The following is a 26378-nucleotide window of genomic DNA, read 5'->3' on the forward strand; positions in this document are numbered from 1 at the left end:
GTTCTCCTGGATAATATCTTGAAGAGTTTTCTCCAGCTTGCATTCATTCTCTCCATCACATTCAGGCACACCTATCCCATATTTCTTGGAGGCTTTCTTCATTTCTTTTCACTCTTTCTTCTCTAATCTTGATTTCTCATTTTATTTCATTAAGTTGATCTTCAATCTCTGATATCCTTTCTTGTGCTTGGTCGATTCGGCTATTGAAACTTGTGTATGCTTCATGAAGTTCTCGTGTTGTGTTTTTCAGCTCCATTAAATCATTTATATTCTTCTCTAAGCTGTTTATTTTTGTTACTTTGAAAAAGGTTTCATCAAACCTTTTTTCAAGGTTCTTAGTTTCTTTGCATTGGGTTAGAACATGTTCTTTTAGCTCAGAGAAGTTTTACCCACCTTCTGGAGCCTATTCCTGTCCATTCACCAGATTCATTCTCCATCCAACTTTGTTCCCTTGCTGGTGAGGAGTTGTGATCCCTTGGAGGAGGAAAGGTGTTCTGGTTTGGGGTGTCTTCATCCTTTTTGCACTGGTTTCTTCCCATCTTTGTGGATTCATCTACCTGTGGTCTTTGTAGTTGGTGACTTTTGGATGGGGTCTCTGAGTGGATGTCCTTTTTGTTTATGATGAAGTTATTTTTTCTGTTTTTTAGTTTTCCTTCTAATGGTCAGGCCCCTCTGCTGTAGGACTCCTGGAGGTCCACTCCAGATCCTGCTTGCCTGGGGATCACCTGTGGTGGCTGTAGAACAGTAAGGGTTGCTGCCAGTTTCTTCTTCTGTTATCTTGATCCCAGAAGGATACCAGCCAGATGTCAGCCTGAGCTCTCCTTTATGAGGTATCTCTTTGGATATACAGGAGTCAGAAAGCTGCTTAAGGAGACAGTCTGTCCCTTATAGGAGCTCAAGTGCTGAGCTGTTAGCTCCATTCTTCCATTCAGAGCTGCTGGACAGGTACAATTATGCCTGCTGCAGTGGAACTCATAACTGCCTTTTTTCCCAGGTACTCTGTCCTGGGAAGGCGGGGCTTTATTTATGAGTTCCTGATGTGCTGCTGCTTTTTTTCAGAAATGCCCTGCCCAGCTAGGAGGTAGCCTAGTCACAGTCTGCCTGCAGTGGTGTTACTGAGCTGCTGTGGGCTCTGTCCAGCTGCTGTGTGAAATTCCTTGTGATTTTGTTTACAGAGGTAGAGTCTGAACTGCCTCAATAATGGCAGACTGCCTCAGTAATGGTGGACTGCCTTGGTAGCGGTGGATTGCCTCAGTAAACGTGGGCTACCTTGGTAATGGTGGACGTCCTTCCTCCCACAGAGCTGGACCATCCCGGGTCCAGCTGTGCTTTCTGCGAAACTCAATCCAGAATATTTCAGATTGCTGGTCTTTGTGGGGATGGGACCCGTCAAGCCAGATCATCTAGCTTCCTGTTTCAGCCCCCACCCCCTTTTTTTTTTTAGTTGAATGGGTGGCTCAGACTTCCAGGCATTCCAGGCTTCAGTTGAAATGCCTGCCCCGATTTGTGTGAGTTTTTGTGTGGAGACCCACTGCACTGGCTGAAACAGCTGTGCTGGAAACTCACAGCACTTTTCAGCCTGGTAATCTCCTGGTCTGTGGGCAGTAATAACTCTTTTGGAAATGCAGTGATCACTCACCCTCTGCATTGTTCTCACTGGAGACTGCACTCCAGAGCTGTTCCTATTCAGCCATCTTGGATTCCCTCGCTCCCTCCACCCTGGATATTTTCTAAAAGGTTCTCACATTCTTTTAATTAACTTACATGAGGGGAGGGCAGAAATCAAATTAATAAGTCAGAAGGGAATGCTGCCATTTAGGGAAAGAAATGAGCTTTGATGTGAAAGAATCTTCAGTTCAGATCATCTCTCTAGCTGTGTGGCTTTAGGAAAGTTGTTTAACCACTCTGAGCCTCAGTTTCTGTATCCAAAACGTGTGCATAGCAATCCTTTGCATTCAGGGTTCCTGTGAGAATTAAACGAGATGATGTAAGTCAGTCTCTAGCTCAGCCCTTTTGTCTTTTTTGTTGTTGTTGTTGTTGCTATTTGAAACTCTTTAATGGCTCTTTCAGTGACCTCATGATAAAGTCCACACTGCTTAGGATGGTGTACACAGCTCCTAATCATATGGTGCCTGGCTATTTTATTTATTTATTTATTTATTTATTTATTTATTTATTTTATTGCATTTTAGGTTTTGGGGTACATGTGATGAACATGCAAGATTGTTGCATAGGTACACACATGGCAGTGTGGTTTGCTGCCTTCCTTCCCCTCACCTGTATCTGTCATTTCTCCCCATGCTATCTCTTCCCACCTCCCCACCCCCCGCCCCTCCCCCATTTCCCCCCAACGGACCCCAGTGTGTAGTGCTCCCCTCCCTGTGTCCATGTGTTCTCATTGTTCAACACCCGCCTATGAGTGAGAATATACGGTGTTTGATTTTCTGCTCTTGTGTCAGTTTGCTGAGAATGATGGTTTCCAGGTTCATCCATGTCCCTACAAAGGACGTGAACTCATCGTTTTTGATGGCTGCATAATATTCCATGGTGTATATGTACCACATTTTCCCTATCCAGTCTATCATCGTTGGGCATTTGGGTTGGTTCCAGGTCTTTGCTATTGTAAACAATGAACATTTGCTATTGCTGCAATGAACATTCATGTGCACGTGTCCTTGTAGTAGAATGATTTATAATCCTTTGGATATATACCCAGTAATGGGATTGCTGGGTCAAATGGGATTTCTATTTTTAGGTCCTTGAGGAATTGTCACACTGTCTTCCACAATAGTTGAATTAATTTACATTCCCACCAACAGTGTAAAAGTGTTCCTATTTCTCCACATCCTCTCCAGCATCTGTTGTTTCCCGATTTTTTAATGATCACCATTCTAACTGGTGTGAGATGGTATCTCAATGTGGTTTTGATTTGCATTTCTCTGATGACCAGTGATGATGAGCATTTTTTCATATGTTTGTTGGCCTCCTGTATGTCTTCTTTTGTAAAGTATCTGTTCATATCCTTTGCCCATTTTTGAATGGGCTTGTTTGTTTTTTTCTTGTAGATCTGCTTTAGTTCTTTGTAAATTCTGGATATCAGCCCCTTGTCAGATGGGTAGGCTGCAAAATTTTTTTCCCATTCTGTTGGTTGCCGATTCAATCTACTGACTGTTTCTTTTGCCGTGCAGAAGCTGTGGAGTTTGATTAGGTCCCATTTGTCTATTTTGGCTTTTGTTGCCATTGCTTTTGGCTTTTTGGTCATGAAGTCCTTGCCTACACCTATGTCCTGAATGGTTTTGCCTAGATTTTCTTCTAAGGTTTTTATGGTGTTAGGTCTGATGTTTAAGTCTTTAATCCATCTGGAGTTAATTTTGGCGTAAGGTGTCAGGAAGGGGTCCTGTTTCTGCTTTCTGCACATGGCTAGCCAGTTTTCCCAACACCATTTATTAAACAGGGAGTCCTTTCCCCATTGCTTGTTTTTGTCAGGTTTGTCGAAGATCAGATGGTTGTGGGTATGTTGTATTTCCTCTGAGGCCTCTGTTCTGTTCCATTGGTCTATATCTCTGTTTTGGTACCAGTACCATGCTGTTTTGATTACTGTAGCCTTGTAGTATAGTTTGAAGTCCGGTAGTGTGGTGCCTCCTGCTTTGTTCTTTTTGCTTAGAATTGACTTGGCTATGTGGGCTCTCTTTTGGTTCCATATGAAGTTTAAAATGTTTTTTTCCAGTTCTGTGAAGAAGGTCATTGGTAGCTTGATGGGAATAGCGTTGAATCTGTAAATTACTTTGGGCAGTATGGCCATTTTCACGATGTTGATTCTTCCTAACCATGAACGTGGAATGTTTCTCCATCTGTTTTTATCCTCTCTTGTTTTGTTGAGCAATGGCGTGTAATTCTCCTTGAAGAGGTCCTTTACGTTCCTTGTTAGTTGTATTCCTAGGTACTTTATTCTCTTTGTAGCAATTGTGAATGGCAGTTCGTTCTTGATTTGGCTCTCTTGAAGTCTATTACTGGTGTATAGGAATGCTTGTGATTTTTGCACGTTGATTTTGTATGCTGAGACTTTGCTGAAGTTGTTTATCAGTTTCAGGAGATTTTGGGCTGAGATGATGGGGTCTTCCAGATATGCAATCATGTCATTTGCAAATAGAGACCATTTGATTTCCTCCTTTCCAATTTGGATACCCTTTATTTCTTTTTCTTGCCTGATTGCTCTGGCTAGAACTTCCAGTACTATATTGAATAGGAGTGGTGAGAGAGGGCATCCTTGTCTAGTGCCAGATTTCAAAGGGAATGCTTCCAGTTTTTGCCCATTCAGTATGATATTGGCTGTTGGTTTGCCATAAATAGCTTTTATTGTTTTGAGATACGTTCCATCAATACCTAGTTTATTGAGGGTTTTTAGCATAAAGGGTTGTTGAATTTTGTCAAAAGCCTTCTCTGCATCAATTGAGATAATCATGTGGTTTTTGTCTTTGGTTCTGTTTATGTGGTGAATTACGTTTATGGACTTGCGTATGTTGAAGCAGCCTTGCATCCCCGGGATGAATCCTACTTGATCATGGTGGATGAGCTTTTTGATATGCTGTTGCAATCGGTTTGCCAGTATTTTATTGAAGATTTTTGCATCTATGTTCATCATGGATATTGGCCTGAGATTTTCTTTTCTTGTTGAGTCTCTGCCGGGTTTTGGTATCAGGATGATGTTTGTCTCGTAGAATGATTTGGGAAGGATTCCCTCTTTTTGGATTGTCTGGAATAGTTTCAGAAGGAATGGTATCAGCTCCTCTTTGTATGTCTGGTAGAATTCAGCTGTGAACCCATCTGGACCTGGGCTTTTTTTGGGTGGTAGGCTCTTTATTGCTGCTTCGACTTCAGACCATGTTATTGGTCTATTCAGGGTTTTGGTTTCTTCCAGGTTTAGGCTTGGGAGGATGCAGGTGTCCAGGAATTTATCCATTTCTTCCAGGTTTACTAGTTTATGTGCATAGAGTTGTTTGTAATAATCTCTGATGATGGTTTGGATTTCTGTGGAATCTGTGGCGATATCCCCTTTATCGTTTTTTATTGCATCAATTTGGTTATTCTCTCTTTTCTTTTTTATTAATCTGTCTAGTGGTCTGTCTATTTTGTTGATCTTTTCAAAAAACCAGCTCCTGGATTAATTGATTTTTTGAAGAGTTTTTTGTGTCTCTATTTCCTTCAGTTCTGCTCTGATCTTAGATATTTCCTGTCTTCTGCTAGGTTTTGAGTTTTTTTGATCTTGCTCCTCTAGCTCTTTCAATTTTGATGATAGGGTGTCAATTTTAGATCTCTCCTTTCTTCTCATGTGGGCACTCATTGCTATATATTTTCCTCTAGGGACTACTTTAAATGTGTCCCAGAGATTCTGGTATGTTGTGTCTTCATTCTCATTGGTTTCGAAGAACATCTTTATTTCTGCCTTCGTTTCATTGTTTATCCAGCCAACATTCAAGAGCAAGTTGTTCAGTTTCCATGAAGCTGTGCGGTTCTGAGTTAGTTTCTGCATTCTGAGTTCTAACTCGATTGCACTGTGGTCTGAGAGACTGTTTGTTATAATTTCTGTTCTTTTGCATTTGCTGAGGAGTGATTTATTGCCAATTATGTGGTCAATTTTAGAGTAGGTGTGATGTGGTGCTGAGAAGAATGTATATTCTGTGGATTTGGGGTGGAGAGTTCTGTAAATGTCTATTAGGTTTGCTTGTTCCAGGTCTGTATTCAGGTCCTGGATATCCTTGTTGATTTTCTGTCTGGTTGATCTGTCTAATATTGACAATGGGTTGTTAAAGTCTCCCACTATTATTGTGTGGGAGTCTAAGTCTCTTTGTAAGTCATTAAGAACTTGCCTTATGTATCTGGGAGCTCCTGTATTGGGTGCGTATATATTTAGGACCGTTAGCTCTTCTTGTTGCAGTGATCCTTTTACCATTATGTAATGTCCTTCTTTGTCTCTTTTGATCTTTGTTGCTTTAAAGTCTATTTTATCAGAGATGAGAATTGCAAGTCCTGCCTTTTTTTGCTCTCCATTTGCTTGGTAGATCTTCCTCCATCCCTTTATTTTGAGCCTTTGTGTATCCTTGCATGTAAGATGGGTTTCCTGGATACAGCACACTGATGGGTTTTGGCTTTTTATCCAATTTGCCAGTCTGTGTCTTTTGATTGGGGCATTTAGTCCATTGACATTTAGGGATAGTATTGTTACGTGTGAGTTTGATGCTGTCATTTTGATGCTACCTGGCTGTTTTGTTGGTTAGTTGATGCAGCTTATTGATTGTGTTGATGCTCTTTTACCATTTGGTGTGTTTTTGGAGTGGCTGGTACTGGTTGTTCCTTTATATGTGTAGAGCCTCTTTTAGGAGTTCTTGTAGGGCAGGTTTGGTGGTGATGAAATCTCTAAGTGCTTGCTTGTTCACAAAGGATTTTATTTTTCCTTCACTTATGAAGCTTAGTTTGGCTGGATAGGAGATTCTGGGTTGAAAGTTCTTTTCTTTAAGGATGTTGAATATTGGCCCCCAGTCTCTTCTGGCTTGTAGGGTTTCTGCTGAGAGATCTGCTGTGAGTCTAATGGGTTTCCCTTTGTGGGTAACCCGACCTTTCTCTCTGGCTGCCCTTAGCATTTTCTCTTTCATTTCAACCCTGGTGAACCTGACGATTATGTGCCTTGGGGTTGCTCTTCTTGAGGAATATCTTTGTGGTGTTCTCTGTATTTCCTGGATTTGAATATTGGTCTGCCTTGCTACGTTGGGGAAGTTTTCCTGGATAATATCCTGAAGAGTATTTTCCAGCTTGGATTCATTCTCTTCATCACATTCAGGTACACCTATCAGACGTAGATTAGGTCTTTTCACATAGTCCCACATTTCTTGAAGATTTTGTTCATTCCTTTTTGAGCTTTTTTCTCTGTTCTTGCCTTCTCTTTTTATTTCATTGAGTTGATCTTCGACCTCTGATATCCTTTCTTCTGCTTGGTCAGTTCGGCTGTTGAAGCTTGTGCATGCTTCACGAAGTTCTCGTGTTGCGTTTTTCAGCTCCATCAATTCACTTATACTCCTCTCTATGCTGTCCATTCTCGTCAGCAGTTCGTCCAATCTTTTTTCAAGGTTCCTATTTTCTTTGCGTTCGGTTAGAACATGTTCTTTTAGCTCACTGTAGTTTCTTATTACCCACCTTCTGAAGTCTGATTCTGTCATTTCATCACCCTCCTTCTCCATCCGGTCTGGTTCCCTTGCTGGTGAGGAGTTGTGATCCCTTTTAGGAGGAGAGGTGTTCTGGTTTCGGGAGTTTCCATCCTTTTTGCGCTGTTTTCTTCCCATTTTTGTGGGTTTATCCACCTGTTGTCTGTCTCTGTCCCAGGGAGTTGGAGCTTTATGAGTTTCCGTTGCACTACTGCCTTTTTTGATTTTTCTTTCAGGTCTGACCCGCCCAGCTAGCAGCAGGCCTAGCCACTGCCTGCCCACAGGGGCTTTGCTGAGCTGCTGTGGGCTCCGCCCAGCTGCCCTGAGCTATTCCCTGTAGTCCTTTTTATATGGGCATAGTTAGAACTGTCTGGGCAATGGTGGCCCCGCCTCTGTTATGGCGGACTCTCTCTGTTGTGGCAGGTTGCCTCGGCAATGGCGGGTTGCCTCGGCAACGGCAGCCTGCCTCCGTAGCGGTGGAGAGTCTCAGTAATGGCGGAAGCCCCTCCCCCATGGAGCCGGACCATCCCGGTTCAGCTGTGCTTGGTTTGAAGGGCTCAACCCAGAGGGTTTCCAATTACTGTTTTTGTTTTCGTTGTTGTTGGGGGTGGAGGGGTGGGACCAACCGAGCCTGATCACCTGGCTCCCTGACTCAGAGTCTTTTCTTTTAAGTTGAACGACCCCGCGTTCCGGTCTCTTGTTGAAAAGGCGCCGGGATCTCCCGTGCTGCGACTCACGGAGTCGGCTCGAACTGCGGCGTCGGCTCCTGGAGGATTTTTTGCCTAGGAATCTCCTGGCCTGACTCGCTGTTTCAGATGAATGGGCAACTCTGCCATCTCAGGGCTCTGCTCGCCAGCTAAGAGGGCTCCCAGACCAGTGGCTTTTGTACGGAGAACCGCAGCAACAGGGAGTGGTCACAGCAGCCGCGCGGGCACAATCAGCCCCGCGGGGGCCAAAACAGCTGCACCGGCTGGGACTGCAACGCTGGCGACCCCTCTGCCTGGGTATCTCCTGGTCTGTGGGCAATAAGAGTTCGTCTGGAAATGCGGCGTCCACTCAGCCTCTGCACTTTCACTGGGAGCTGAAGTCCTGAGCTGTTCTTAGGCGGCCATCTTCCCAGCATTCAGCCCTTTTGTCTTAAATTAAATATGTCCTCAAAATTTTGCAGCTGAAAATTTTGAGGTGAAGTTTATTTTCCCATCCCTGAATATGGGCTGACCCTGTGAGTGGCGCTGGCCAGAAGAATGCAGTAGAGGTGACATCATGCAACTAAACCTTAAGGGACAATGCAACTTTCACCGGTGACTTCCTGAAGCACCAGAGACCACAGATCAGGAAACTGGTCTAGCCTTCTCCCAGGAAAGAGCATCAGGGTGTCCAATCAAGTGTCCCAGCACAGCTGCTAGACATGTGCCTGAGTTCATCTGGGGACCTTCCAGCTGACACAAGCAGAAAATTACACAGCCAACTTACAGAATTGTAAGCAATTCTGGTTGATTTAAGTCATCATGTTTTGCAGGGATATTGTGTTACATAGCAGAGGCTACTTGAAACAGTCCTCAATATAGACTGGTTGAATTAAATTACTGTAGAGGTGAAAATCCCTTGAAGAATACAGCACACGCTTTTAAGCACAAGCTGCTATTATTATTCATACTGACTAGTTATAATAAGAATACAATAAGAGGTAACAATGTAACAATCATGGTTGTTTGATGTCTTCTTATTTCCTGTCCCCTGGGAGAAGACCACAGTCAGCTGGAACAGGATTTGACAGGCTCAAATAAGCAGCAACCTTCTTTGCACAGAAACATTTTATATCTCTCTGTCTTTTCCTGTCTGTAATAGCCCTACATCGCCTCACTGAGCCACCTGGGATGGTGCCACAGCTCCTATTAATATTGCCATACGTGGCAGCATTGCATTCGAGTGCCACGCTCTCAGCTGCCTGTGTGTGGCACAGCGCCTATTTTTAGTGTTTTACATCTATAATTATGTATGTTTCACTGCTTCTCAAATGCATATTTGCTCTGGGGAGAGGTTATGCTTATGTAATCTCCGCTATTTTTGATAGGACAAAATGTGTTATACCAACCTGCTAAGTCTCATTCAACTAGAGCAAACAGTCCAACAGTCTCTTCCTCACTCAAACTCCCATGTAAGCAGGAGTGATATCTGAGTCATTTTGAGTACTGGTAAAGCATTGTCACTGACAAATCAGAATAGAACCAGCCATTACATCACATTGGTGTTCATAGCTCTGTTCTTAAGGGCCAGTTTAGTCTACAAATCTATTCATGATTTTTACAAATTAACATTCCATGCAAGGAAAACAGTCAGCTGGGGAGGAGAGCTTCATGTAATCCTGGTGTTATCTAGGTGACATCAGCTTTACTGACTGACTGAATCCGTTTCCCCAAGTGTCATGTCCTTGACCAAGAAGTTTCTCCAATGGAGTTTTCTAGCTCAGAAAGAAGAAGAACTGGCAAAGTCAAGACCAACTTGGTAGACCTCAGTGAGGGAGATCTGGGGCCCAGGCCTAGCAGATGGAGCAGGTAACCTGGAGGAGGCCCCGACTATGAGGATGCTGCAGAGACCCAGGCAGGGAGATGGGTGCGGGTCAAAGCAGCTGGGCAGCTGGCAGTGGGAAGCAAGCAGATAGGAGCAGGATTCCAGGCCTGCAGAAACCAGATCACAAGATGCCCAGGAAAGGGAATTCTGCCTAGGGGAAACACAGTCTTTTACTCATTTACTCACTCATTCTTGCATTCAGTGGACATTGACGGAATTGTCTACTGAGAGGCAGATACTGCTCTAGTTGCCAGGGAAACAGATAAAAATGTCTAGCTTACTTACAAGTTATCTGTTTTTTCCTATGTATTAAAATGTTTAAGTAAAAAACTTAGAAAATACGGAAGAGAATAAAGACGAAACTCTGCTTTCTGGATTGTCATCTCTTAGAGACCATCTTTGTTAATGTCTGGCTTATCTTCTGATTTGTACATAGCATATACTTTTTAACCTTAGAATTGGGATTGTATGATATCTACTATTTTCACTCAGCATTATATTTCCAGAAGCTTCTTACACCTCTAATAGTTTTTGTGAATATGACTTTTAATGGATGCAGAGAATCTCATTTTGGGGACTTGCTATAAGTTATTTAATGGCCCTCAATTCTCATAAATGTTGTCTCCAAATAAAAAATTTTGTGTCCCCTTAAAATTGTCATTTATGACTGGACATGGTGGCTCACGCCTGTGATCCTAGAACTTTGGAAGGCCAAGGCGGGTGTATCACCTGAGGTCAGGAGTTCGAGATAAGCCTGGCCAACATGGCAAAACCCAGTCTCTACTAAAAATACAAAAATGAATGGAGCATGGTGGCAGGTGCCTGTAATCCCAGCTACTCAGGAGGCTGAGGCAGGAGAATAGCTTGAATCCAGGGAGGTGGAGGTTGCAGTGAGCCGAGATTGTCCACTGTACTCCAGCTTGGGTGACAGAATGAGACTCCATATCAAATTTTGAAAAATTGTTATTTATATGATAGAAAAACATGCCATCTAGTACCTTCATGAAAAATGAAACTAAATAGAGTGGTGGTCTCTTCTGTTGGAGAAGTATATCAGAACACGAGTGAAAGTTATAGTACTATATCAAATAACCTTAATTATCTCGTTTGTAAAAAAGATTTCAAACTTCCATACTTTTTCCAACATTATATTCACTATTATAACTGTTAAAATGATTATAATTATCATTGGCAAGAGTACAGAGAAATGAACACTTACATATGTCTATTGAGAGTTCAAATTCCATTATGTTAAAAGATTTTAAAATGCTCAGACCCAGCATTCACCTTCTAAGAATTTGTTAAGGAATTAACATTAAATATGTGTACAAAGATTTATGAAAAACAATATCTATATCAGCATTATTTTTGTGCTTAATACATAGTAACTTCTAAAAATGGAAGCTATAATTACCAGTACTAGCATCACCAATTCCTTTTCCAGCCCCATCTGGCTTTTAGAATAAGAATATTATAATTAATACATTTTTACATTGGGTATCATCTCTTTCAAGAATTATTTTTTGACAGTTGAATTGTTTCATAATAATGTTAACTGCAAGTATTGAGAAGTTAACTTTAAATTTTTTGGTTCTCTATTAAGCAATGTTTCTTTTATATTGCTTTTCCTCACATCTGAATTATTTATTTTGCTTCATTTTTCAGCCACCTGGAGCATTTCTTCGATGATTTTTGTTTTCAAGGCATAACAGTCACAACAAATGTTGCTTGTGACTCCGTCCCCATAAGATTACCCACACACTTTGAGAGGGCTATGACTGGGATTGCACACACCACTCGAGGAGCAGGAGCACAAAAACAGTTACGAATATACAAGAATGGTACCTTGGCTCCATGTAGGCTTAGTTACCAATCTCAATCCTTTGAAAGTCTTTGGATTTTGATAACATTTTATCTTAGAATTTGCTAAGAAGTATGACCCAGTGCTATTTCTTCTTTCGTAGGTAGTTTGGGTGTTTCTACCCCCACCCCAGGGGACTAAATGATTATAGGATTTTACATTTTTTGTTCTTGAAATGCAAACAGTTTAGCCATCTTTGTATCAAAGAATGCTTAGAGGGGACAGAAAATCTTTTCTTAGAAGACCATATGGCTTTCTAAGCGGGTCATAGGGTCTATAGTGGCGAGCATGCAATTCCGCTGTTGTAGCAGGAAACCCACCAGAAACAAAGCATAAATGAGCAGGTATGGCTATGTTCCAATAAAACTTTATTTACAAAAGCAGGAAAACGGCATTCTGGGGCAGTTTGCCTCTAGATTCTACAGACACAAGTTTTGCTTCAGCTCGGGGAAATTTTCTGTCATATCTTGAGTTATTGTTTCTCTTTCATTCACTCTGTTGCCACCATTTAAAATCTTACATAGCGAGTTGATCTTTACACCTAGCTTCCTTTCTAGCTTCCTCTCTCCTTTTTCTTTCTCTCTCTCTGTTCGCATTTTCTCCATTTCTTGTCTTGTTTTCACTGATTCTGGGAGGATTTCTTGAGCTCACTTCTAAATTCACAGATTCTGCTTTCTGTTCCATTCAATCTGCTTTGTATTGCCTTCATAGCACTAGCAAATTTCCATGATTATGCTTTTCTTTTTTTTAATTGCATTTTACGTTTTGGGGTACATTTGAAGAACATGCAAGATTGTTGCATAAGTACACACATGGCAGTGTGATTTGCTGCCTTCCTCCCCATCACGTATATGTGGCATTTCTCCCCATGCTATCTCTACCCAACTCCCCACCCCCACGCTGTCCCTCCCCTATTTCCCCCCAACATACTCCAGTGTGTGATGCTCCCTTCCCTGTGTCCATGTGTTCTCATTGTTCAACACCCACCTATGAGTAAGAACATGTGGTGGTTGATTTTTCTGTTTTTGTGTCAGTGTGCTGAGAATGATGGTTTCCAGGTTCATCCATGTCCCTACAAAGGACACAAACTCATTGTTTTTTATGGCTGCATAGTATTCCATGGTGTATATGTGCCACATTTTCCTTGTCCAGTCTATCATCGATGGGCATTTGGGTTGGTTCCAGGTCTTTGCTATTGCAAACAGTGCTGCAATGAAAATTCGTGTGCATGTGTCCCTATAGTAGAACAATTTCTAATCCTTTGGATATATACCCAGTAATGGGATTGCTGGGCCAAATGGAATTTCTATTTCTAGGTCATTGAGGAATCACCACACTGTCTTCCACAATGGTTGAACTAATTTACACTCCCACCAACAGTGTAAAAGTGTTCCTATTTCTCCACATTCTCTCCAGCACCTGTTGTCTTCAGATTTTTGATTATGCTTTTCACTGGGAAACTTTCTTTCTGGATTTCAGGGATTTCCATTAAAAGAAACAATATCTCTAATCTTAAGGGAAATACCAATATTAGAGATCATTTTTACCCTTGTTTTTTGGTACAGTTTTACATCATAAGAGAGTGTTTGTTTTGATTTCTCAAAATAAGCTCTGTTTCTTAAATCACAGAACCTTTTCCTATCTCTGTTAAATTTTCTTTTATTGTACCTATTGGCAGAGAGAAAACTGTTGATCCATTGTTACAACTTGAGAATGATTCTATTAGAAACTTATTTAAATAAGTTACTCACAGGAGGGAAAGGACTTCTTTCTCTATTCTGTAGGTATTTTTCTACTTTGGAGGTTCAGTTGACTATGAGGAACAGAAAGTGCGTGAGTGGGAATGTCAACGTGCAGCAGGAAAATGTACCATTTCCTGGAGGTTTCTTTTCACCCTGTGCAGGAATCAGGGCAGCAGCATCCGCAGTCATCTGCAGGGCTCTGAGATTTGTGCACTCCACTGCTCGGGACCCTCTCCTGGTCGTCCTCACCTAGCCTTTCCAGTGAGAGCTCCATTTGTTTTCCTATTGAGGTAGGAGGCAGAACTTGACTTGGAGGTGGAGCTTGGACCCCAGACCTAACTGAGGATTAGCTAAAACAGGTCAGGGCAGAAGCACCTCCCCATAAGACACACCCCTCAGTGTGCCATGTCAGTTTATCAGTGCCATGGCAACACCCAGAAGTTACCTCCGTCTTCCATGGCAACACCTGACAACCCAGAAGTTCTACAAATTTCTGCATGGACCGCCCCTTATTTTGCATATAATTAAAACTGTATATAATATAAAATTGCATATAATAAAACTGTGAGTGCAGCAGTGCTTCTAAGCTGCAAACTCTGGGCACATCGCTTATAGGGCAGCCCTGGCCTGTCTGCTGCTTCAATAGAAGTGGCTGTTTAACACCACCGGCTTGCCCTTGAATTCTTTCCTGGGGGAGGCCAAGAACCCTCCTTGGCTAAGCCTCAATTTGGGGGCTTGCCTGTCCTGCATCAATATGGCAGGAAGATTTATTGTTGTCCGGAACATGTACTTATCTGCCATGACTGTACTAACAGCCCCAAATCAGGGCACCAAATCCTTGCTTTCATTGAGTCTCCTCAGCAATAGCTGTTTCTTTCTTCGCACACTACTTACACCACATGAAGCCTGATGTGAGTGGTGCTCTTGGCTGTTTTCTATCGGGGCAATGGGACAATTCCTAAAGTTTTTTAATTTGCCCCATACCAATTACCCTGAGGTCCACTCTAGTAAATAGCATGAACCCAACGAGGAGGGGCTTTTGCAGCGTTGGGGAGTCCCCTCCACTTCTGCAGGGGCCCCTGCCGTGTCTGCGTGAGAAGGCGGCCTTCCTTCAGCCACTTTCCTTCTCCATCACATCCTTAAAGGAAAGTACTCAAGTTTCTAGGTTATCCATGGCTTACAGAGGTTTTTTTCTTTCTTTGTTTTTGTTTTTGTTTTTTAATTTGCCATAATAAGGTTTGGAGAGGCAAGGGAATTAAACAGATAAACTTTAATCGCTCTTTGGAAATGGAAGCCACAGTTTCTTCTTGATTCCTTCTGACAAGTTGAATTAACAGACTTGGAAACTTTTCTCTAGCTTCCCACAGTAACTCAATTCAGCTGGGAGGCACTTGCGGTCCCCTTGTCGGAGCAGTTCTGTCTTCTCATACGCCTGCGATTTTTCTTTGATTGCTTTAACCCATTGCTAGGAGTTCTGTCAGTGATTGTGTGGGTCCCTGTGTGAATGATTTAGGCCAGGATGATGGGAGAAGGGAATGGATTAAATTGGATGGAGTTCCGTTTGGCTGATTGGAAGATCTAGAAGCTGAAGAAAGAAGAGGGAGCTGGAAGAGGCCGGGGTAAGGGGTCAGCGTGGACGGGAGTGGTGGCAGGAAGTTTAGACTCCCTGCTCAAGGTTCCTTTTCTGTGTTTGCTATTTGCATTGGGGGGGTCTTTCTATTGCAAACACAAAGCCCACCTTAGAGGGAGTTAACTGAGGAAGGGAAACCAGGAATAGTTCTAGTTTCAAGTAGAGCTGAATTTCAAGTACAAATTTAAAGTACAAATCACTTCCGTGTGCTTTCTGCTATATGAAATTGATTCTCAGGCTCACTGTAGTGGCCCCTAAAACTTCTGGGTGATACAGTGGCTATAACAGCCCCAGCCTCCCCCTCCCCCCTCCCCCTCCCCTCCCCTTCTCCTTCTCCTCCCCACCAGCTCAATTCCAACAGCGTAGAGCTTGGATCTTTCCCTTGGTTTCCATTAAACATTTTTTTTTAAATTAATAACAGCCTTATTGAGATGTAATTCACATACCATACAATTCACCCACTTAAAGTAAAATTTAGTGGTTTTAATATATTCATGGAATTACACAACCATCGGCACAATGAATTTTAAAACATTTTCATTACCTCTGAAAGAAACCCCATTCCCATTAGCAGTCACTCCCTATGCCCCTCTCCCCCAGCCCTAGGCAACCACGAATCTACTCTCTGTCTCTATGGATCTGCCTTTCCCGAACATTTCACACAATAGGTGGTCTTTTACGATGAACTTCTTTCACTTGGCACAATGTTTGAGAGGTTCAGTTACGTTGCAGCACGTGTCTGAATCTTGTTTCTTTTTGTGGCTGAATAATACTCCATTGTATGGATGCATCATATTTTGTTTATATGTTCATTAGTCTAAAGATACTTGGCTTATTTTCACCTTTTGTCTGTTACAGTCCTGCTGGAAACATTTGTGTGCATTATGTGAACATTTGGTTTCATTTCTCGAGGGTGTGTACTTAGGAGTGGAATTGCTGGGTGATATAATTCACCTTTTGAGGAACTACCTTTTTTCCAAAGCAGCTACACTATTTTTACACTCTCACCAGCAGTGTCTAAGGGTTCAACTTATCCACTTCCTTGCCAGTCTTGTTCTGATCTATCTATTTGACTGTAGCCATGCTTATGTTGTGAAGTCATATCTTATTGTGGACTCCCGCTAAACTTTCGAAAGCCATTCTGATTGGACCATGTTGGGTGGTAAGACCATTCCTGAATCAATCTATGTGTCAAGGTCCATTTTGTGCTGGATTGACCAGACCTGGGTCAATAGCTTCATCCTGGAGATCCTTCTAGACCATGTGGACTCAGAATGAAGAAAAGGGTTGACTCCAAGTTGAAAATCAACATCATTACTAGGGTAAGAGGAGCTGGGATGCTGGGAAGATGAGAATTCACGTCTACTAAAGCTCAGCAGCCAGCAGTGTGCTGGGGCTGTGCCCTGACCCAGGCCTGGATGAAAATCAGCTTCAGGGTTTAATCCCAAGGAATTGCTGTTCTGGGTGTCCCCTTCACTGGCACCATGGCACCACTTATCCATGGCACTGACCAGATCTAGAAGCTTTAGCCCACTCTCACCTCCAGTTCTCACCCCAGCAAGTCTGTTGATGAGGATCTGAAAAGACAGTTTGGAAATGTTTATCAAACAGACCCCTCCTCCCCATTTTGGAAATCATGAATTCTTCAATATGGCCCATCTGCTGTGTATCTAACAGATGTTCCTCAGACCTTCTGGCCTATAAATACCACCCTTCACTAATATCCAGTATGGATAAGATTCTTCTTATTTTTATATACAGTTGGTCATTTCTGAGGAATCTTGGAAGATAGACAGGTGTGTGTTTCTGTTGTCGTCTTGCTGCACTAGAGAATTAACTCCAGCGTGTTTCCTGGAAATGGCTTATGACTCCAGCAATCTATTTCAAGACAGGGTTAAAAATGATGCTACTGCTATGAAAAATACAAAAACTAGCCAGGCCTGGTGATGTGCGCTTGTAGTCCCAGCTACTAGGGAGGCTAAGGCAGTAGAATCGGCTGAACCCAGGGGGCAGAGGTTGCAGTGAGTCAAGATCACGTCACTGCATTCCAGCCTGGGTGACAGAGCATTTTTATTTTTCAAAAGAAAAATAATGCTATTTCAAAACACATCATGTCTCACTGGACATTCTCCACATGGTCAATAATGTAATAGAAATCAGCTGTCACCTATTGAAGGTTTACTATATGGTGGGCACTATGGAAGACAGTTTCATATATTACCTCATTTAATCATCAAATCCTCATGTTATTCTCACATTATAGACGATGAAACTAAAGCTCAGAGAGGTTAAGTGACTTATCAAAAGTCACACAGTAAACTACAACAATTCACAAGTAGTGCTAGAATTTTTAAGCGACCCTGCCTGCCACTGTGATCTTCCCATCACTATATCCACCCAGACCTTCCTCCAATCCTGTAGAGCCTCCTTGTGAATATAAGAAACCCATCCCCCAACCTGCTTTCCTGGTTTGGCCATCATCGGGGTCTGCCTGGCCTCTTGAGTACTCTACTCTCTGGCTCCCTGACCCCGGTCTTTCTTCCTTCAATCCATCCTTTGCCCTCCAGACAACTTTCTCTAGTGTAACACTGACTGTATCGCCTGATTCAAAAGCCTTCAAAGCCAAGAGTTGGAAACTCCTCAGTGCTGGGCACGAACGGGCTCCTGTGATGTCATCTGTCTTGCTGCCCCCACGCCCTCTGCTCCGCTGCTCATGTGAACTGTCTGCAAGTCCATCTGGGCACCATGCTGCTTCTCACTTCTGTCTCTGCACCACTAGTCATTTTGTCTTCTTACTTCCGTCCCTGTCCCTCACCAGTTTCACTCCTCTGTGCCCTTCATCCTTCAAGGCCAAATCTATGTAGCAGCCTGTAGAAGAAGACACTTCTTCAAAACCACCATGTAGACACAGCCGCCAGGTATTTAAGCAGGAACTCCATGGCCCTGTAGCTTTGAATCACACCAGCCTACCTGGCTGACCCACTTACCAGGTTGTCCTCGGAGTAGGGAATAGAAAGACTGCTACAGTCATCTGGTGGACCTGAAACCCTCTTCTTAACAGAGATCAAAGCTTAACCCATATTCCATATGGCCGAGTTCATATTCCCTGGGCCATTTCAACAACCCAGACATAAGGAGACTTGGCCAGTTTTTCCATCTGCAAATTGAAAGGGAATGTTTCCACCAGATAATCTCCAAGGCCCTTTTCTACTCTAAATTTCAGGATTACACGTACCATCTTATCTTAGGGTCTACACTGAGCTAAATATGATCTCACATTTCCCCATCTCTCTCTGAGACTTGCCCCTTGTCCCTTGGTTACTTTCAGGGTACGGCATACTCTTGGAAAGTCATCTGGGCTATAAGGAGTGGGTACTGTGCTTCCATTATTCATGAGTTCCAGGCCCAGCAGTCCCGCAGATGGAGGATCTGAGCAGTGGGTCCCCAGCAGGCTACATGTCCTACTTGAGCAGGAATAAAAGGCCAGGTTGGATGCCTGCAGGAAGGGTAAACAAACCTATACATTTGCTACAACAAAAAAAGGAAAGAAAGAACGAAAGAAATATTGATTATGTGGCATTGAAGTGCCTGGGGCTTTAACAGACATTCAAAATTGGACGCATTGCTCAAGATCAATAGTAGGTTTTATGCTTCTGACCTGAAAAGTACTAGCTCTATGTAATTTAAACACCGACAGCCACAAGGATACCTCTTAGCATCTGACCTGCTTTCCTCAGGTACCCTGGATTCAACTGCGGCCGTCTCTGCAGCCATTTTCCTCTTTCTTTTTTTTTTTTTTTTTTTTTTTTTTTTTTTTTTTTTTTTTGGCCAGAAGATGACAGTGGATAAATAAAAGGATTATTTTCAGGAATGTGGAATCAACTGCTTCTGATATTATTGCCTGAAATGATAACCTCAGACAGTAGTGTTGCCTGGCTGAAGACGGGGAGGTCAGCTCATGGACAGGAGGTGGGAAACAGGGGTGGGTTTCTGAGGTTGGAAATGAAGGACAGGAGAGGTGAGCGCTTACCGGCCAATTTCTCAGGCCTGGGGCTGTGCTAGGTGCACACAGCTTCTCCCCTGGTCTTTGTGCCAGTCCATGGGATGGGAGGAGGTGCCGGTTTACAAGGGAAAAAACACAGTCAGTAACTTCCTTGAGTGGGCATTTGGCTACAGCTAAGGGGGGTGGCCAGATAATTTCTAGGGGGACATTTGTGTCTAAGAATTTTCACACGTGCATATTTTCACACACACACACTCACACATGCTTCTTGTTGGCTGGGACAAACAGAAGCGGAAGAGGACTGTCACTGTTACAGCTATGGGCTCTGATGGCCTGAGATTCCATCCTGGCTCCATCAATTATCAGCTGTGACTTGAGACCAGTTATTCAGCTTGTCTTTCTCTCAATTTCTTCATATGTAAAATGAGGGCAATAATCATAATTAATAACAACAGTTTCTACAGTTTAGGGTTCTTGGGAAATTAACAGGGTCACTACAGGTAAAGTTTAGTGTGGAGCAAGCACATGGTCAGTGTTGGCTAACTTTAGTGACCAGTAGGCAGGCAGGTTTGGCAAAGAATGTGGCTGTTTCAGGTTGCCAGGATGCAGGTTGTGATGTTGATTTCAACAGAGATTCCAGTTCAGCAGGGCCCAGGTGGGCCGACACCCACCCCAGCATCCTAGGCACGTGCACAACGGTGAACCAGGGCACCCGCCTTTCAGGAGGTAGGTTCCTACCTGTGGCTCTAGCTACCCCCACTGTACCTCAGGCAGTGCCCTCCAGTCCTCACTGGAGGAGGGACCTTAACTGGGGGAGCCTGCAGCTTTTCTGGGTGCCTGACTCTCTTAACAACCCCAGGGACAATCTGTGCCCCTTCTGTGCTGGCTCTGTTTGCAGGCACAGAGTGCATTTGTTGGGCAGAGTTGTATAAAGTTTTTTCCCCCCTTAATTTTGTGGCAGGATAAGACAGTTAATCTGTTTTGACACGCTATCTAAATGGCCCTCAGATCAGTATACGGAAGAAGCCATCCATAAGTCATGTCTTTTATACACATGTACTGGTGTGTACAAGAGAGAGAGTTATATTGGCTGCGAGAGGCAGAATAATAATGGCCATTATTATGGCGAATTCAGGGTCGCCACATTCACTCCACATATCAAATCCTCTTTCAATGAGGCCAGTTCCATCAGCTGTCAGATTCTATTAAATATATCCCTCAGACCCACTGACCAGCTGACAGGAGAGAAACTCAAAACCACACACCCCCCATTAGCATCATAAAATGTGAAGTCAGCTGGAAGAGATGATAACAGAACTGAAAACAGAAGAGATGAAAATCTGCAATGCCCTTGTGTCTTCCTAAATAGAAACCCCAAGAGTTACAAACACACCCATAAAATACCAAGGTAAAAAAAAAAAAACAACACCAACAAAAACAAAACAAAGATCATCCTGTTGTATGCTCATAACATAGAATGGTTCTTTTACCTTTTGTTAACGTGAGATTTGCATAAATGTTTCATGAGGTTAATACAATGCATAAACCAAAACGTTTATTAGGCAACATCTGTGCTGTTTTCCCAGATAATGCAGTGTTTCTTCCAAGTCAATGAAATATAACCTATCATAAGATTGGGTTGTTAAAATACATGTGCAAGGGCTGTGATCATATTTTACACTTTGGCAGATGCTCTGGTTCTACCAGAGAATTTCTTAATCAGACAAGAGTTCGAGATGGCTGGCACCTTGGAAGAAGGTGTAGAGGTTCCCTTGGAGACAGAGCAAGAGAGAAGAAAGATTTCTGTGAGTTGACTAGATTTGCTTCTCCATTTTTTCAATCTAACTTTCTAAGTTGGGACTTGTTTGCAGAGATATTCACTAAATACTTGAAGGAAAAAAAATAGATCTATACTTTGAATCTACTATGATTCAGAGAGGGGTCAAAATGCCCAATGTCTTTGTGCAGCTACAATCCTATCATGATATTGGTTCCATATGGGACTCTTTAAAGCAAAAACAAAAAAAGTTATGAGACCAATAATTTTTAATGAAACTTGGCTTAGCTCACAAGTAAGTCCAGCAGATGAAACAGCAGCCCAAGCTGGAAACATGATTTTTCTTCTTCCTGGCAGGGATGAAAGAAAGCATCGCTTCAATTAAAAAAGAACCTAATGGAGATATGTTTTGTATTATCAATTTTATGCAAGTAGAAATTTAGACATTGTCTCTCTCTCCTGGTCTCTAAGGGAGTCCCTCTCTTTCTCTGATGACTCTGTTAAATCATTTAAAATGTAGAAGCCTTCCTAATCCTGCTTTTTGGGTTGGACTTTTGATGGAAAGTTTTACTAAAAAATTATTGAAAGCTCTTGTCTCCATCAATTTGGGGCAAATTGGCAGAGAAAGTTACCAGGAAATGAGGATGGAGTTCTGTTTCTTTCTCTCTCTCTTTCTCTCTCTCTCTCTCTCTCTCTCTCTCTCTTTCTCTCTCTCTCTCTCCTCTCTCTCTCTCATCTCTCTCTCTCTCTCTCTCTCTCTCTCTCTCTCTCTCTCTCTCTCTCATCTCATCTCTCTATCTCACTGTAGCGTGAGGTTTCCCTCTAGTGACATTTGGGGCTGGGCTGCCTGTGAATGCTATGATGTTCAGCAGTTTCCTTAGTCTCTACCCACTAGATGCCAGTGGCATCTTTCCCCCAGTTTGTGACAACCTCCAAAGTCTCCAGATGTTACCAAATGTCCCTTGGAGGGTAACACCACCCGCCAGTTGAATGCTTTAGTATTTTCCCTGAAACACTTGGACATTTGTTTACTGCCATGTCTGGGTGTCCTCTGTCAGATTATCTGCTTAAGGACAAAGGTGACTTTTTATTTAGGTAGCATCTGAGTCTGTTCATATCTAGTGGTCTAGCTCTGTCTGGGTTGGAAAAATCCTGTGTGTTAGAACACAGAGGAAGAACACTGGTTGTAAAAGGCGGCCCATGTAACTGTGGGATGAAATGAGCCGCATAAGGGCCCTCTTGTCCAGGTTCCTGCCTTCAGATGAAACAACTAGGCTCAGAGAGAACTTGTTCTGCCGTCACAAGTGTCCAGTTGGGGCGGGAGATCTTCCTCGCACCTCTGCCTTGTCTCTGCCTTGCACGTCACTCTATTTTCTCTTTCCTGGAGCTCTTACTGCTGTTTGAAATCATCTTACTTATTTATGTGTCTACATTTGCCTCCATTTTCAATGGACTGTCTCCCCCACTAGAATGCAAACTCCATGAGAATAAGAACTTTGCTTGCTTTAAGTGGCAATGTAACCCTTTATCCAAACTTGGGGGCTTTGGTATCAGACCCAAGATTTGCTGCGTATTAGCTACATTGACTTTGGGCTGCCATTTAGCCTCACTAAGCTATATTTTCCTTCTCTGTAATAATAATAATAGTAAAGATCAGTTCCCATCTGATGGAATTAAATGAGATCATACTTAACACATAATATGTGCTCCACAAATATAAGCTGTTATTGCTCAACCACCATAATTATACCTAGCACAGTAGTGCTTGGCATGGGAAGAAACACAATAAGTATCAGTGAAATAAATGAATGAAAGAAACACAGTAAATATCAGTGAAGTAAATGAATAAATGAATGAACACATTCTCTTGTGTCTGTCTGTAATTTTATTTTATTTTACTTTTTTAAGATGGAGTATCACTCTTGTCATCCAGGCTGGAGTGCAGTGGCTGGATCTTGGCTCACTGCAACCCCTGCCTCCTGGGTTCAATTTTTTTTTTTTTTTAATAGAAACGGTGTTTCACCATGTTGGCCAGGCTGGTCTCAAAATCCTGAACTCAGGTGATCCACCTGCCTCTGCTTCTCAAAGGTCTGGGATTGCAGGTGTGAGCCACCGTGGCTGGCTTCTAATTTTAAATTTCTCTCGTTACAGTTGATAATTTGCTATCAAATCCTCTTTTCTATTTTCACTATAGCTGGGATGCCATGGTCTCATTGAATGTTTGTTACTAAGCAAGTAATTATAGCAATCATATATAAATAAAATATATATTAGGACCAATATATGTCCAATTTTTTTTCTTGGTAATGTTCCAATTGGTGGTCTGTCTTCTCTTAGGAACTATCATTCTCTGCAAAGGCCTTCACTATTTTCTGAAATTCAATTTTGTGCTGACCCAGACAGTTTTCTCTTTCTTGTGAGTTTGTGGAGAATCTGTCAGTGTCCCAAACTAGGTGAAAGTTGGACAGGGACAGTGGCAAGCAGAGTGCTTGGATGAGAGGCAGTGCTTTGGGGGCATGTGACATCACTCAGCCTCCTCCCGCATATGAGTGGCAAATCACCATGTGTGAGAGATATGCTCAATCAGAGAAGAAAAAGAGATGTAATTATGTCGTTTATAATGAATTCTGAAGGAAACAAAGAATTTAAGAAGGAAAACTCTGGAGACGACAAAATCCGAAGCCTTTCGGATCATCTGAGCTGCCCTGGAGAAGACGCATAGCTGATCAAACATTCGTGCCGATCATAGGAGGCCGTCCCAGCCCCTGAGAATGCTCAGGAGGAAGCAGAAAAACTCAGGAGCCTCAGAAAACACAGTCCAGCTTTTATTAAAGAAATCATATGCTCCTCTCAGCTTCCACGCGCATCGATAATATCAACTTTTGGACAAACGCTTCTCTCTAGGGAACAGGTTCTGAGACTGGCTCCTAATCTTCTTTCTTTGAAGTATCCAAGGGCTTAAAGGCATGTGTCAATATCTGGGGCCTCTGGCCTTTGTAGGAGGGGGTTCGAAAGGGTCCTGCTGTGGAGGAGAGTGAGACCACCAGCATCCACATCCCCCTTTCCGGCCTGACTGTTTCCATTCAGCCAGCCTTCAGCCTCCAGACCACCACCTGCCCATGCTGCAGTGAGGACTCCCTGAGGATCCTGTGTCTCATAAAGAGGTGGTCACCATGCACCTCCTGTTTTAACACAGCCCATGCTCAGGGATTTCCACTTTCAAGAATAGAATATTTCTAAAAGAGTGATTATGGCCCTTGTTATATCATATGATATGGAATATCATTAACTAACTCTTTTGAAAATTATAATGAGAATTGAGTTTATTAATATCTTTGTATAGTATTGTCTTTACCAGCATTTCCCAAGTGTGCTGCTAATGTAACAGCCAACACCTAGTTCCTGTGTAGTCTGTCACAGGCCCTGTGCTAAGCACCACATACGCTTCATCATATCTGCTCTTCACACCAGACCCGGGAGATAAGTATGATTATGCTCATTTCATTGAACCCAGATCCTATACTTTAATCTGAGGTTTTCTGTCAAGTGAGTTTGTAAAAGTCACTTGACCACAAAACGTTAAAGAATAGGATCTTTATTCTATACTAAAGTATAGTAACAAAATTCATTTACCAAGATTAATGAATTTTGTCACTATAGGAATTCTCAGCCTTTTAATATATTTATATCCATTAGAAATCTCCAAGAGGGAGAATAAAATATTTAAACTTTCCTAAACATATTTTACCATGTAACACTTTTTTCCCCTAGTGTTATTTCCAAAGGTTGGTTTTCTATAGGAACCTTGCTAGGGAGGGTATGTTCTTAAAGAGACACAGAATCTACTTTCTGGATTAGTCACAAGGCTGCAAAGTAGATCATTGAATTTTGTTTGTTTGTTTGTTTGAGTGAATTCTTACGTTTCTACAAACTACTTTCAAAATTGCAATATCAGAATTGAAAACCCGATATAGAGCCAAGGCTATACCTTGCTGGATATCAAAAGTCATGGGACTACTTCGGCAGAATTTTCACTGCTTGTAAAAATTCTCACCAAGCTCTTTCATTTTACCCTCTAGGCAATTTCCTAACTTACAGGATCTTTTTCCAGGGCTGGAAGAGATTCTTTCAGCAGAACCTCTACAACTTACCTGAGAGCAGGGGCTAAACAGTCCATAGACTAAATCTGGCCTGCCACCTATTTTTATAAATAAAGTTTTATTGAAACACATCCATACACATTCCTTTACATACCGTCTCAACTGCTTTCACACTGTAGGTCCAGAGTTGAGTAGCTGTGACAGAGACTGTACAGACCACAGAACCTAAAATATTTACTATGTGGCCCTTTTCAGAAAAAGTTTGTCAACTCTTGGCTCAGAGCAACATATTTACAATTACTGTAGAGGCTGGCTATAGCAGAAAACTTCTTCAGTAGAAGCCACTGCCTAATATACCTTAAGTTCAATTTGAGGCAAGCTATTGCCATGGCTTACCCACTCTTTCGATTCAGAGATCCTATGTGAAGGCTGTTTTCTGCAGAAGGAAAAAGGAAAAAGACACCAGCATTGATTAAGCTATGATTAGGTATCTGGAAAGGTGCATATACTGCCCCATTTGCAACAATTTACATAAGCAGATGGTGACCCTATTTTATGCAGAAGAAAATTAATTCAATGAGGTGAAGTCATTTGATCAATAAAGGATTTGCCTCTCAAACTCTGACTCAAAGATGGGTGCTGATTCTACAGAATGGTTAAGAGTTAGGGATCTGAAATTACATAGTCAGGATTCCAATTCTAGCTCTGCCATGAACTAGCTTTGTGACTTCTGCAAGTGACATAACCGTGTGCCTCAATTTCTTCACCTGTGAAATGGGAAGGAAAATACTATTTTAGTAGAATTTGGAGAACTAAATGAGTTAATCTGTGATACGTGGCATATTAAGGGTACTGAGCATGTGTTAGTTGTTAATGTTAAGTGGGGAGGAGCAGAAAAGGATGGAGGATGACATCTAAACTTTTGGCTTGAACAAATTGGGAGTTGGGATGGTATATTCACCTTATCACATATATAAGTGAACCTTTTGAGTGCAGAGGGCATTTTCCCATGTCTTCCACACACCCCCTGTCACCTCAAGTGCCTTGGGCAACATATTCCACTGATGCTTACTGGTTAGATGAAGGTGGAATCGGAGAAAGAGGACTATGAGGAAAGTGAATTTTTTTTTTAATATTTATAAATTTAGGGGGTACAAGTACAGGTTTCTCACATGCATATATTGCATAGTGGCGAAGTCTGGGCTTTTAGTGGACCCATCACCTGAATAGTGAACACTGTACTGGATGTACTTTTCAGCTCTCACCCCCTTCACACACTGTCCCACCTTTTGGAGTGTCCAGTGTCTGTTATTCACTCTGTGTGTCCGTGTGTAACCACCGCTTAGCTCCCACTTGCATGTGAGAATATGCAGCATTTGACTTTCTGTTTCTGAGTTACTTCACTTTGGATAACGGTCTCCAGTTCCATCTATGCTGTTGCAAAAGACATGATTTCATTTTTTTTTATGGCTGAATAGTATTCCATGGGGTGTGTGTG

The 26378-nt window shown here is 42.3% G+C and overlaps 1 long non-coding RNA gene across 1 annotated transcript; it reads right to left on the reverse strand.

The window, feature by feature from the left end:
* Window positions 1-1722: 1722 nt before the first annotated feature.
* LOC104652802 (uncharacterized) lies at window positions 1723-25414 on the reverse strand. The gene is made up of 3 exons (XR_746088.1): window positions 25277-25414; window positions 21074-21130; window positions 1723-1964 (listed from the first exon to the last, which is right to left on the reverse strand). It is a non-coding gene; the product is annotated as an uncharacterized LOC104652802 (long non-coding RNA).
* Window positions 25415-26378: the final 964 nt, after the last annotated feature.

The sequence above is a fragment of the Saimiri boliviensis genome, chromosome 1, assembly GCF_048565385.1.
Source record: "Saimiri boliviensis isolate mSaiBol1 chromosome 1, mSaiBol1.pri, whole genome shotgun sequence".
Lineage (NCBI taxonomy): Eukaryota > Metazoa > Chordata > Mammalia > Primates > Cebidae > Saimiri > Saimiri boliviensis.